Source organism: Stegodyphus dumicola, chromosome 1 (genome assembly GCF_044657685.1).
Source record: "Stegodyphus dumicola isolate Sdum_Otavi_A_Nest chromosome 1, ASM4465768v1".
In the NCBI taxonomy this organism is placed as follows: domain Eukaryota; kingdom Metazoa; phylum Arthropoda; class Arachnida; order Araneae; family Eresidae; genus Stegodyphus; species Stegodyphus dumicola.
The window spans coordinates 280,035,091-280,047,196 of NC_140768.1; the positions used below are offsets into that span (position 1 = coordinate 280,035,091).

The 12,106-nt window shown below is 31.7% G+C and overlaps 1 protein-coding gene and 1 long non-coding RNA gene across 2 annotated transcripts in view; one reads left to right on the forward strand and one right to left on the reverse strand.

Annotated features, from left to right (window-relative positions):
* Sema5c (Semaphorin 5c) overlaps nucleotides 1-9,693 on the reverse strand; it is a 209,600-nt gene extending 199,907 nt beyond the window's left edge. The window contains exon 1 of the mRNA XM_085807641.1: nucleotides 9,442-9,693. The gene's annotated coding sequence lies outside the window, so the exon portion shown is untranslated. The remainder of the gene's footprint in view (nucleotides 1-9,441) is intronic.
* Nucleotides 1-12,106, forward strand: part of LOC118192614 (uncharacterized) — an 83,847-nt gene that overhangs the window by 12,660 nt on the left and 59,081 nt on the right. The gene's annotated exons all lie outside the window — the stretch shown is intronic.

Sequence of the window (12,106 nt, forward strand, 5' to 3'; positions counted from 1 at the left end):
GAAAAGAAATAATGCATAATTTTAATATTAATAATGCAATAAACTTTGATCTTAATTTTTGTACCTTAACCGAATAAAATCGAATTACCTTAATTTTTTTTTTCTAATGTAATTAACGAAAACTTGTGAAAATATTTCATTCAAATTAAACCATTCTGAGAAAACCGTCCTGTGAAAAGTATAGCATTTAATTCCGTTCAGAATGAAATGTTGTTTAAAAATATGTTGTTTTCACATACTTAGGACTCTGAAGTGTTGTAGAAAAAGAAAATATATACATTTATATGTATATTTACAACGTAATTACAAAATATTTACATCCGAACGCGTCAAATCCCATTGAACTCAATGGTAAATGACCCAATGTTTTGGTCACCACGTAGGGATCGCCGGTGCTTCAGAGCAGGGTACGGAGAAACTTGTTTAGGGCGACTCCATCTTACTTCCTACCTCCATGATTTGCAATCTGCCGTTCCCTACAATAATCTCTGCAGTAAAAGCAATGCGAAATCTTTTGCCCAATCGCCGCTCAGAATTAAAACAATGTCTTCCAGAGCTTATAAATACTACTGCAGATACTACGCATCACTCTTTTGCTGCTTGCTATGCCAAGGAAAATCACGTGTCTTCACTCAGTTTCCTTTCCTATTATCTAAAATGTAAACGGCGTACACAGAAATTCTAGGCGGGCGTTTAGCATCCTAACCACCTGCCAATTAAGCAAAAATGTATTTTCCGAATCTATTCTTAATACTCCTGTTCAAATTAAAAGGACGTTTTAACCATCAAACTAGTTGTGTTTTCCCTAATACATTCCAATCATAATATGCGCAGGAGTTTTTTTCAGCCATGCTAAAAAGTGACTTGGCTTCATCTTCCGCAAAACATACATCGTCATATGTATATTTGAGTAAACTTGTAGAGACATTAGGTATTTTAAAATTTATAATAAAGTATAAATTTGAAATATAGTATAAATTTGAAAGGTTTTCAGAGTTAAGGAAATGTCAGAAATAACAAAGCTTTACAGCAGCAAGTTAGAAAATGTAATACAATTTTAAATATATATATATATATATATATATATCTGTGCTCGGAATTTCGATTATTATCGGACAATAAATTGCGTATTGGTTATATTCACCCATAATTCGATCAAAACGCTTCCTTTCTAAGACATTCGCAATCAAGGGGGTGTGGGTGGAGGAGCGACATCAGAATTCAATACTGATACAAATTTCAGAAATTTTATTTAAAAAAAAAAAAATCAGTTTTTATAAGATATAACACATATACAGAACGGATGCGTAAATGAATAATAAAAATCTATCATACTCTTTTCTACAATTTTAGCGCTCGGTGTTCTGTGAGATAGGCAGAGAATAAAATATTCTGCGAAAACGAAAATCGAAAATTCCGTCCATCTCTTCCGTTCTCTTTTCCCCTCAGGAAGGGGAGAGAACAAGAACTCACCTCCACGCGTTGGGGGTGGAAAAAAAAAAATTGAATTACATATTCTTCTCACGATTCCATCCTGAATTCCTAATCAGTAATCGCATATATTCTTGGAAGTATTTGGATAAAGAAATATTCTTTGACGTAATCCAATAAAAAGGAATACGTGCGGTTCTGCAAAAGAAGCGTACGCAACTCTTGCAGCTTCAAATAGATGCTGCCATGTTTGTCTTCTCACTTATGGACAAAGTTTAGAGATACAAATATCAATAATATGGCTGTCAGTCAGGATGAACTTATGTTTTGTCCTGACAATCCTTTATTAATTAGCAAATTTTAATACCTAAAAGAGGAAAAAGAAGAACGCCAAATTTAACTTTAAAAATTAGGCTCAACATTTTGTTACCCCGTGCACCATTTTCTTCATTACTAGACGATCATTCCGTCTCTCTTTAAAAACACTCAAATAAATAAATACATAAATAAATAAAAATAAAAAAACTCAAAGCTTGCAGATTTTATATTACGCTCAAATGGTTCCCCCCTTCCCCATTTATCCACACATACCCGTTTTGAGAGCATTTGGGTTTAATGTCCTTTCGTGCTAAAAATATTTAAAAACAGCATATCTTCAGAATTTCCGATAGACAATATCGCGCGCTGGAGAAAAAATGTTTTATTCTTTACATTGTTGCCACTCCTTGCTTTGAAATTGTTCAGTTTTTAAATAAAAAATTCATTAAAGTTTGCGTTAAAATTTGGTTCTCTACGAACCAAATTTGTTTTCCTCCTGGCCAATAAACATTCGAACCTCTGCTCTCTCACACCCTCCTGGTAAACAAAAATGTATTTGACTAAACAATGATGCGTCATCGACTATAATTTGATTCAGGTTATTCGTATTGTACGGCAATAAGAAACGATTTTAGCCATCTGCGAAAATGTTATCTTAAGACAGATAATGCTTAATGCTGATTATTAATGCTATCATAAATACTGATCATTTTCACAGGCTACTGTTATGGATACCTGGTCGCTAGGACAGGATTCAAAATATATGCAATTAATTAAATATTATTCAAATAAAATTATACAAGATCGGGCTTGATAATTACTCTAACTACAAATAATATTATTTTTGATGAATATAAAATTCAAAGAGTGAATGTTACTTTTCTAGTGCTTTACTAAGAATAAAATTTTAATTTCATAGGCAGAAGGGGGGAAATATCTGAAAGGTTTCATATTTTAAATTACATCCACAGGGGCGTTTTTTTAACGTTTTGTGTGTTACCTTTATTTTTAAATAATTTTTAAATGAGCATATCTTTAAAATTTCCCGATATTCCAGTTCCGCGCCCGCTGGAGATAACGTTTTTTTTATCCCCCGTAGTTATCATAGCTGGCTTTTAAATCGTTGAGTTTGTTCATAAAAAATTCGTTAAAGTTTTACAAAATGTGAAATCGTAATAAAACAAATTCCAAATGTGGGCTTCCAGATGCCCATATTCGGGTGTAAACGTACGTTATTCAAAATTGGATGGCTCTAGGTACCGTTGTTTTACCACATTGCGAGAAACATACACACATTTTTACAGATTCTTCATTATTTAATTTCTCCAAATATAATACAGGGTGATAGTAGTGGCAACGATTTGAAAAGTGATACGCCGTTTATAGCGTTCCGACGCCAAATTGAAACAACAGTCCTTCAGGGGCAAAGCCCCTTTGGATTAATAAAAAAAAATCTGAAAAGTTTTAGATTTTAAATTACGTCCAAAATGGCTTTTTTTTTTTTTTTTTTTTTTTTTTTTTTTGTTAACATTTTGTGTTACCTTTGTTTATTAAATATCATGATCTTCGCGCTTAAACCATAAAATTCAGTTCAACAGCAATATCGCGAAATAATTTTAAAATGAGCATATCTTTACATATACAGACTATACACAGTCTCGCGCGCTGGAGATAAAATAGTTTTTTTATGTACAACGCTGCCATTGCTCGCTTTGAAATCCTTGAGTTTGTTAATCAAAAATTCGCTATACAAAATATGAAATCGACAATAAAACATTCCAAATTTTAAACTTGGGCGCCCATATTCGCAGGAGGACTACGTTATTCATAATTTGATGGCTCTAGGTACCGTTGTTTTATCACAATGCGAGAAACATACACACATTTATGAATATTCTTCATTATTTAATTTTTTTTAAATAAAATACAGGACAATAATATTTGGTGGCAATAATCTGAAAAGTGAAAGGACGCAAAATGCCAAAACGAAATTAATAGTCCTTCTGCACAAATTGCCATTTTAGACTAAAAAAAAAAAAAAAAAAAAAGAACGGAAAGAGGGGGAAAAAAACATAGTAACAGATCTGTAGAATGATAGCTTCACATTTCAGAATAAACACATACTTAATTAATAATTTAATTTTAATTAAACGTTATCCATTTGTCTACGATAAAATGATTTAAAAAATTATTTTCATTTTCATTTCAATTATTTTCATTTTTATTATTCGCAATAAATTATATATACTCTTTTTTTAAGTTTTTCTTGGCTGAAATGTAAAATTAGGCGTGGTATGGACAAAACAAATAAGAAACAAAACCACGAAAATTTGAAATAAAGACAGAAATGGAAAATTTGAAATAAAGACAGAAATGGGTTTGTTCTGCATAATGACAACTTCAGGTTTTCGGCTGTCTTAACTGCGACCGTTGTCAGACCTCAGAATCGAAATAAGATGAAAACGGAGAACACGTGCATGGGGCCCCAAGAAGGGGAGCAGTCAGTCGGGGAGTTCGCCCCTCCTCCCAACCCTCCTGAAGATAACACAACTTTACTCCCTCTGTTTTCGTGGGGTGAATCCAGGGGAAACGAAACGGGGTCGAAACTACGCAGACGATGCGGTGACACTGGAAAAAAAAATAAGGATGTTTTAAAAAAGTCCAAATTGTAGATAACACTATGTGTACTTGCGTTGTGTCAAAAGGAGTTTTGCCATATAGGGTTACAATAATCTGCATCAAAAGCTCTATAGTTTTGCGAAATATATTATGAGGTTTATAAGACTGCAAAAAAATTAATTAAAATTACGCACTCTGCTCAATTTACAGATTGCTTTTTGAAAAAACGCGTTGCTGATGCAGTCAACTCAACAATTTCACAATACTCTCTAATTCTAGTATTATTTACACAGAAGTACATAAATAAAATCCTTTTAAGAAGTTCTCGCTATTTTCCTTACATAGTTAAGGCTTTAATAATGCTTCTTGTAATTTTTCTTACAGCTACGCAGAACGAAATTACGGCTGGGTTATAATTAATGATTAATTGCTCATTGCACAGATAATTAAATAATTGATTTATAATTAATTGCTCATTGCATTATTTGGATCATTTTGAATGCTTTCTGTGTTTATCGTTCAGCGGTCTGCCTGCAAGCGGGAAGTTACGCCAGGATAGTTTCGTAATGGTATTTGTACGCAAGTCGGCCACTATAAGGCGGGGGGATCTGAAAGTTTTTCATGTTTTATATTACGCCCAAAGGGGCCTTTTTTTAACGTTTTGTGTGTTATCTTTTTTATTAAATATCATGTTCTTCGCACTTAAACCATAAAATTCAATTCAGCGGCGATATCACAAAATAATTTTAAAAGAGCATGTCTTTAGAATTTCCGATACACAGTCTCGAGCGCTGGTGATAAAAGTGTTTTTTATTCCGTACAGTGTTGCCACGGCTCGCTGTGAAATCGTTGAGTATCTTAATCAAAAACTCATAAATGCTTTTTACAAAATAAGAAATAGATAAAAATAACAAATTCCAAATTTGGGTTTCCAGATGGCTCTAGGTACTGTTGTTTTATCACAATGCGAGAAACATACATACATTTATGCAGATTCTTCATTATTTAGTTTCTATAAATATAATATAGAGCTCTAATATTTGGGGGCAACAATTTAAAAAGTGATCCGCCGTTTATAGTGAGTTAACGCAAAGTGCCAAAACGAAATTAATAGCTCTTCTTGGCTAACGACCTTCTATAAATTAGTTTTAAAACTAATTTATAGAAGCTAAAAAAGAAAATTTATGAGTGTGGTCCAGCCTAAAAGTGATCGCATTCTTTTTCAGAAAGCAATCTTCATAAAGGTGTAGGAACTTTCATGGCGAGGCACTGCCACGCAAATAGCATTATCGTTTGCTTTGCTAACAATAACAAACTAAAACTCTACTTTATCATAGTACTCGAACGAATCTTTTATCGAATCACATTTAGGTTTTTCTTCTGGGAAACATTCTTTTATACTTTTCTTCAAATGGGAAATGTTCTACACTGTATTAGTTTTAACACTGTCGTCTGAATTGAGTTCATTTTCGATTAGAAAACTATTAAGTTTCGCAAAGCATTGCCCGTTGATCTCTCCTACACATGATAAGTTTTAAAACTAATTTATAGCTAATGTTTTTTAGCTATCTCTATGTTTTTTAGTTAATAAAGAATGGTCAATTAGCGTGAATGTTTTATAATTTTTGCCTCGAATTTTTATTTTAACTTGCGGAAGACAGTTTGAAGACCACTTCTTAGTTCAGCAACTAAGAAAGCAGCTATTTATTACTCAACAAACCATCGTTCCAGATGGAAGAATACATCTGTAAAAGAAACCGTAAATGATGTTATTAAGCATTTTATGAAATGTACGAAATAACTATTGTATTTTGTTACACTGCAGTCAATAAGGTACACGTTTAAATTATTCATCTCTGAAAAAGTATGTGCTAATTCATCTCTGAAAAAGTATGTGCTAACTCATCTCTGAAAAAGTATGTGCTAACACATTACGTGGCAATATATTTATTTTTTCGAATTTTGCTAACATGTTGTTCAACTAAAACTGAGAAGCTTAGAATAACACTGATAGTCGCTTCCACAGAAAATTAAATTCTACAAAAATACTATACTAATAACTTTCTAATTTCTAAGTAAAATTCTATACGAGTCTGATATGACGTTAGAAGTAGCAACGAATTCAATAACCGTCAAACGTACTGCATAAAAATTATTAATTTAACAAACTAAATGTATTTCAGGTAACATCAGTTAGATACGTAATTTAAAAAATAAAGTAGTTAAGAAATGTATTTATTGCCTTAAAGGCGCACAATTATTTAAAGCTAACGAATATTTTAAGCCAAGAAATAATGATGATAGAATGATAACCGATATTAGTCGGAGACACTCTGAAGAATTGGCTATTTGCCAAGCCGCGTTCAAGTTTTTTTTTTCGCGCACTGACAACTGTCAAGTAGCGTGGATAATACATATATGGCAGGGTAATATAACAGCTCAAAAAATTTTAGGAAGACGTTCGCGTAAAATTCATCTTGTAAAATTAGCTTGTTTTTTTTTTTTTTTTTGTTTTTTTGTTTTTATGTCTAGGCGCAATTTCAAATTAGCATCACATTATTACATTAGCATCGTCCCAAATAAGATTAGCATCACAATTAAATTAATTTTTTCATTAATTAATTATTTTTTAATGCTAGATATATATTTAACTCGCAGACGCACTCAAAAGCTAAGTGAACAATCGCAGTTCACTTATTAAAATGGTAGCGTAATGTAATATACAAGTATGCTGCAACCCTCCTGGCCAATAAAATTCGGCCTCATGCTTAACGCAGCACATCCAACACATACAAACAGAAATACAGTTAAAACAAAAGATTAAAACAGAAATACAATCAAAAGCATGAAACCAAAATTCCCGATATTCTTCTATTGCCATTTATAAAGTCCATCAAATCCTTTGCAAATCTTTATCGCGGCAGTAGAATTTCTTTATGTTACCCCGTTTTTCCCTAACATGCCGCAAAAATAAGCAGTCTTCGACGAAATGTCGTGCATTGCCTACAAAAATTTTAAAGTGGTATCTTGTAACCCCTGATGACGACCACCTCATTAAGATGACATTTTCTGAAAGTTTCTTCAGTATTTCTGAGAACATTTCAACTGAGCAGTGCCTCTCTAAGATGGCCACCTCCACGGGAAACCAAAATTATGTAAACCCTGTAATTCGTATATGCATAATACGAATTAATTACGATTATTTTCACCGAACACGCCCAGATCAATTATTTTATTTTACTTCCGTAAGTTATAATCTTCTTAGCTGCCACCTCCAGTAGATATTATGTCTTGTTTTGCACCCGCTAAGCATTTCTGCCCACAAGGAGAAAAATCAAGCTTAGTTGAGAAGGAAAGGCAATGAAAAGAGAGCAATTTTGTTCGAGAGAAACATAAATTCGTAGCATTTGACAGGACATTTTTAAAGCAATGTAAAAAACTGGGTTTGAAAAAAAAGAAAAAAAAAATAAGTCTTAGGCTATATAAAAATAATAATAATTATGGGCAAGATGAAAGAGAAGCGTGAAGTAACCTAACCATGAATATGCCCTAATGTGCAATGAACAATGTGTCAAATACTGGAGAAGTCTATGTGACCTGACAGACTTTACAATGTGTCCAATACTGGAGAAGCCTATGTGACCTGACAGACAGGGAAAGCAGACAGATGTCTTGTTTTGCGCTTATTAAGTCTTTCTGTCCGCAGGGCGAAAACAAGCTTAGATGCGAAGGAAAGGTACACATATAGCGGGCAATTTCGCATTTCAGAAAAAAAATTTCGTAGCTGCAGTTTAATCATACAGATGGTTACGGTTACAGGATGATCTCAACCGTCTCTTAGAATCGTTTCTACGAATACGACTGATTAAATAAAGAATTTTCGTCAAACACAGCTGAGAAAAAACTTCGTAGCTTACACAAACACACACACAATACGTATTTACAATATCATGCATAATTTATGTAATTTTAACTTATCCTAATCTCATTTAACTGCAGCTCTAACGATCAGCTGGCGAAGCAGTGAGTGGCATACGCAAAATATTGCATATGCCATTTTCAGCGCCTACTTATTATCGCTTGGGTGCAACTTATTTTACATTTCAATTTAACTCAGCTCGAAAGATAAATTTATTTAAACACGGGCGAATTAAGCGAAATTTATAAACGTTTCAATTAAGTCGAATAACTAAAAATGAATTAGAAAAGTAATAATTAAAAATAAAACATTTCTTAGGTTTCATTGAATTATTACTTTTCGGTGCACTCTAAATTCAAAACTGTTATTTTCAAGAGCTGATTTAAATCGATATATATTTGTTTTGTATAATAAAACTTATGGCTTATATGTTTATATTTATATCTGCGTATGAAATACATCATTTTAGCATGAAAACATAATTTCAAGAAAATTGATAATAATTTACTAGTCACTATTTCACAGAGAATTTAATCATGCAACATTTAAATAAAACTTTATCTCTATTTTCAATGAAAAAATTTAGCTTAAAATTGTCAGAAAACTAATTCTCGCATCGTAAACAGACAGACGATAACATTTGAATTTACAAAGTACATATTTATTTTTTACGGAAGTTTGAATGCAAAAATTTTGCATTGGAAACAGTATGTCTAAAATTATCTAAAAACATTAAATAAATCATTTCTAGGTGTTTTTTAATTAATTAAAAATAAATGTATGCATATAAATCGCGATAAACTGTCAAATTATTGCCAATTTTGAGCATACTATACCATTTAATACTATATAGAGAAATATATATTTTACAACGTTACATTATTTATTGTATGATTTGTTAATACATTATTTTTAGAATACATCATGAAATATATTTCATAATGCAGTCAGAGGCTAAAGTATAGAGTGTGGTATAGCTTACATGAGTGAAAGAAAAAAATCGTCTGTTTTCTCGCAAAGATGCCAGAATTTAGAATGTAAAAATTTTACGCGATTAATCGCGCCAAATTTAAAATGTAAAAATTTAACGCGATCAATCGCGCCAAATAAACACGCATGACAATTAGCCTAAAATCTTTTAACTAACTACTTACCGACTCAACTCACGCCCAACAATCGACACGCGAAACTGGTTGAAGTTGCAATAAAAACTTCGCTAATGCACTGGATAATTTAGTTCTTGCACATCGTTCTAGAGAATTCACAGGTGGAAGTATAGTCGGAAATATTTACAAAATTTCAAATCTAAATCCACACGGCAACGTGATAAAAAATCAATCACAGATTCCGTCGAAACCATGCGCGCAAGATTGGTTCTTTCCACTTTTTTGCTGAGCAGCAGTGTTTGTGTGTGAGCTGCTGGTTTCTCAAGGTTGCTATAACAACGACGCCAACTCTTTCACGCCAAAAGGTCGCCAAGTTTAACAAGATTCTTTTTGTTTTGTTTTTATCTGCTCCTGCTGTAAGATATTTTTTTTTTTGTGTGTGCGTTTCAAATTCTGTCATCGTTAGATTAAACTACTATAATTTTGTTAACTATTGTTCTTCAGAACCACAATTTAAACGCGCATTTTGTATTAATTTATTTCAATGTATAATATTAAAATAGCCTTTTTTTTTTTTTTTTTTTTTTTTAGTGGCTTTCGAATCAGTGATGCTACTTGCATTCAAATTATTCCGTTCTTATTAAATTCCTATTATTAGCTCACACTCCTTATCTTGTTCCTATATCTTGTTCAAATTTTCAAACGTTAATAAAATACTTTTTATTCATCCACTCAAGTTCAAATACATTTTTTAACTTGTAATAACACTTGATGTTAATACAGCTTTTTCACATATTTTAAGTGACGGGTAATAATAAATTGAATGATGTATCAATAATCTACAATGTATCAAGAGATACGAAATTTGGAATGAAAGTAAGCACTCCGAACTTTTCAAGAAATTTTTGAACTAATAGTATTTTGCTTAGCTATTTTGCTTCTTTTAAATTTTTTAAATTATGTGAAAATTTAAAATTTTTCGATTGGGAATTTTTAATGCGGTCTGCCTCCAATTTTTATTTACACTTATCCTTATGCTTTATTTATCCTTATCCTTATGCACTCTGAAGAATTTTTTTTTCATTATTTGAATTTAATGTCCGAACAAAACAGTCATTGGCTGCCACTTCATTCATGACAAAGATCACCACCAATCAAAATGGCCAATTTTCAAAAGAGCATAAATAAACATCATCATACAGAATCACTTCTCTGACTCCAGCATCGCAGGTCGCCGTTTCAAAGGTGGCTTACTGTATTCATTGCAAGCCTCATACACAAGCGAACCAATGAAAACAAAGCACGGCTACGTCTTGAATAATTAAGCTTTTCGTTATTAAATAAATTTGAAAAATTTCAAGTGGCTTTAATTCGGGAAGGAGCAATATCAAAGAATTTTATCTTAAGCGTTAGTATTTTGAAACTCACGTTTTAAATAATATATGATTTTTTACAGGTTCTGTTATCTTAAGTTTCTTAGAATTCATTCTGAAACTAATAAGCATGGCAACACTCTGGAAATTAGCTGTTTCCCAGAAGTGTGGAAGATAAAAGATCTTATATTTCATGCAATGGCAACATTTGCTTACTTACATGAGTGACAAATAACGCGACAGTGTGCGATATAGAAATGCACTCTGAAAGATAGTATAGAAATGACGTAAAATATTTCTTTAAAAACTAACATCATTTGAAGGTTGACTTTCCAGTAATTTTTTTGTTTCATGAATATTTTCCTTCGTGTGAGATTAAGTTTTTTGGAAAGGAAAAAAAAAATCAGATATTTCAAGATTGAAATCTATGGACTTATTGAATCTTCACCGCTAAATTTTAAAAAGCGTTTGGGAGTGAATGATTATCCTTCTCTCTTCCACATCTAAACTAAAACAGTATTTTTCCTCTCCAAATATACATATTTCATAAATTTCATTGATTATTTTCTTTTTCCATTCCTCCAGATACAATACAAAAGCATTGCGCTGTTTATAATTCGGTTGCTTTATGACACAGGAATTTTAAACTTGCATTTATTATTTAATATTTAATGAAGTCATAAATGATTGAATTATCATGATTTTATTTATTTATTATTATGAATGTATTGCATTATTATCATTAATTATTATTTAAATCACTGAATTGTTAATTATTATTTATTTCACTGAATTATCAATTATTATTTATTAAATTATTGGCCCCAATTTCCCAGAAGGGCTATTGATTTCGTTTTGGTATTTTGCGTCGGTTCACTATAAATGATGGTTCACTTTTCAAATTGTTACCACCAAATATTAGAGCCCTGCGTTATACTTAAAGAAATTAAATAATGAAGTGTCTGCGTAAATATATGCATGTTTCTCCCACTGTGACAAAACAACGATACCTAGAGCCATCAAATTTTGAATAACTTAGTCCTCCATTCGAATATGGGGATCTGGAAGCCCAAATTTGGAGAATTTGTTGTTTTATTATCAACTTCCTATTTTGTCAAACATTAAAGAATTTTTAATTAATAAATTCAACCATTTTGAAGGGAGCAATGGTAACATTGCACGGAAAAAAAAAAAAAAAAACATTTTTATCATTTACGTACTGTAAGACTGTGTATCTGAAATTTTAAAGCTATGCTCTTTTATGCGTTTTGTGATGTTGCTGTTGAATTGAATTTTATGGTTTAAGTGGGAAGAACATGATATAAGTAAAAGTTAACACA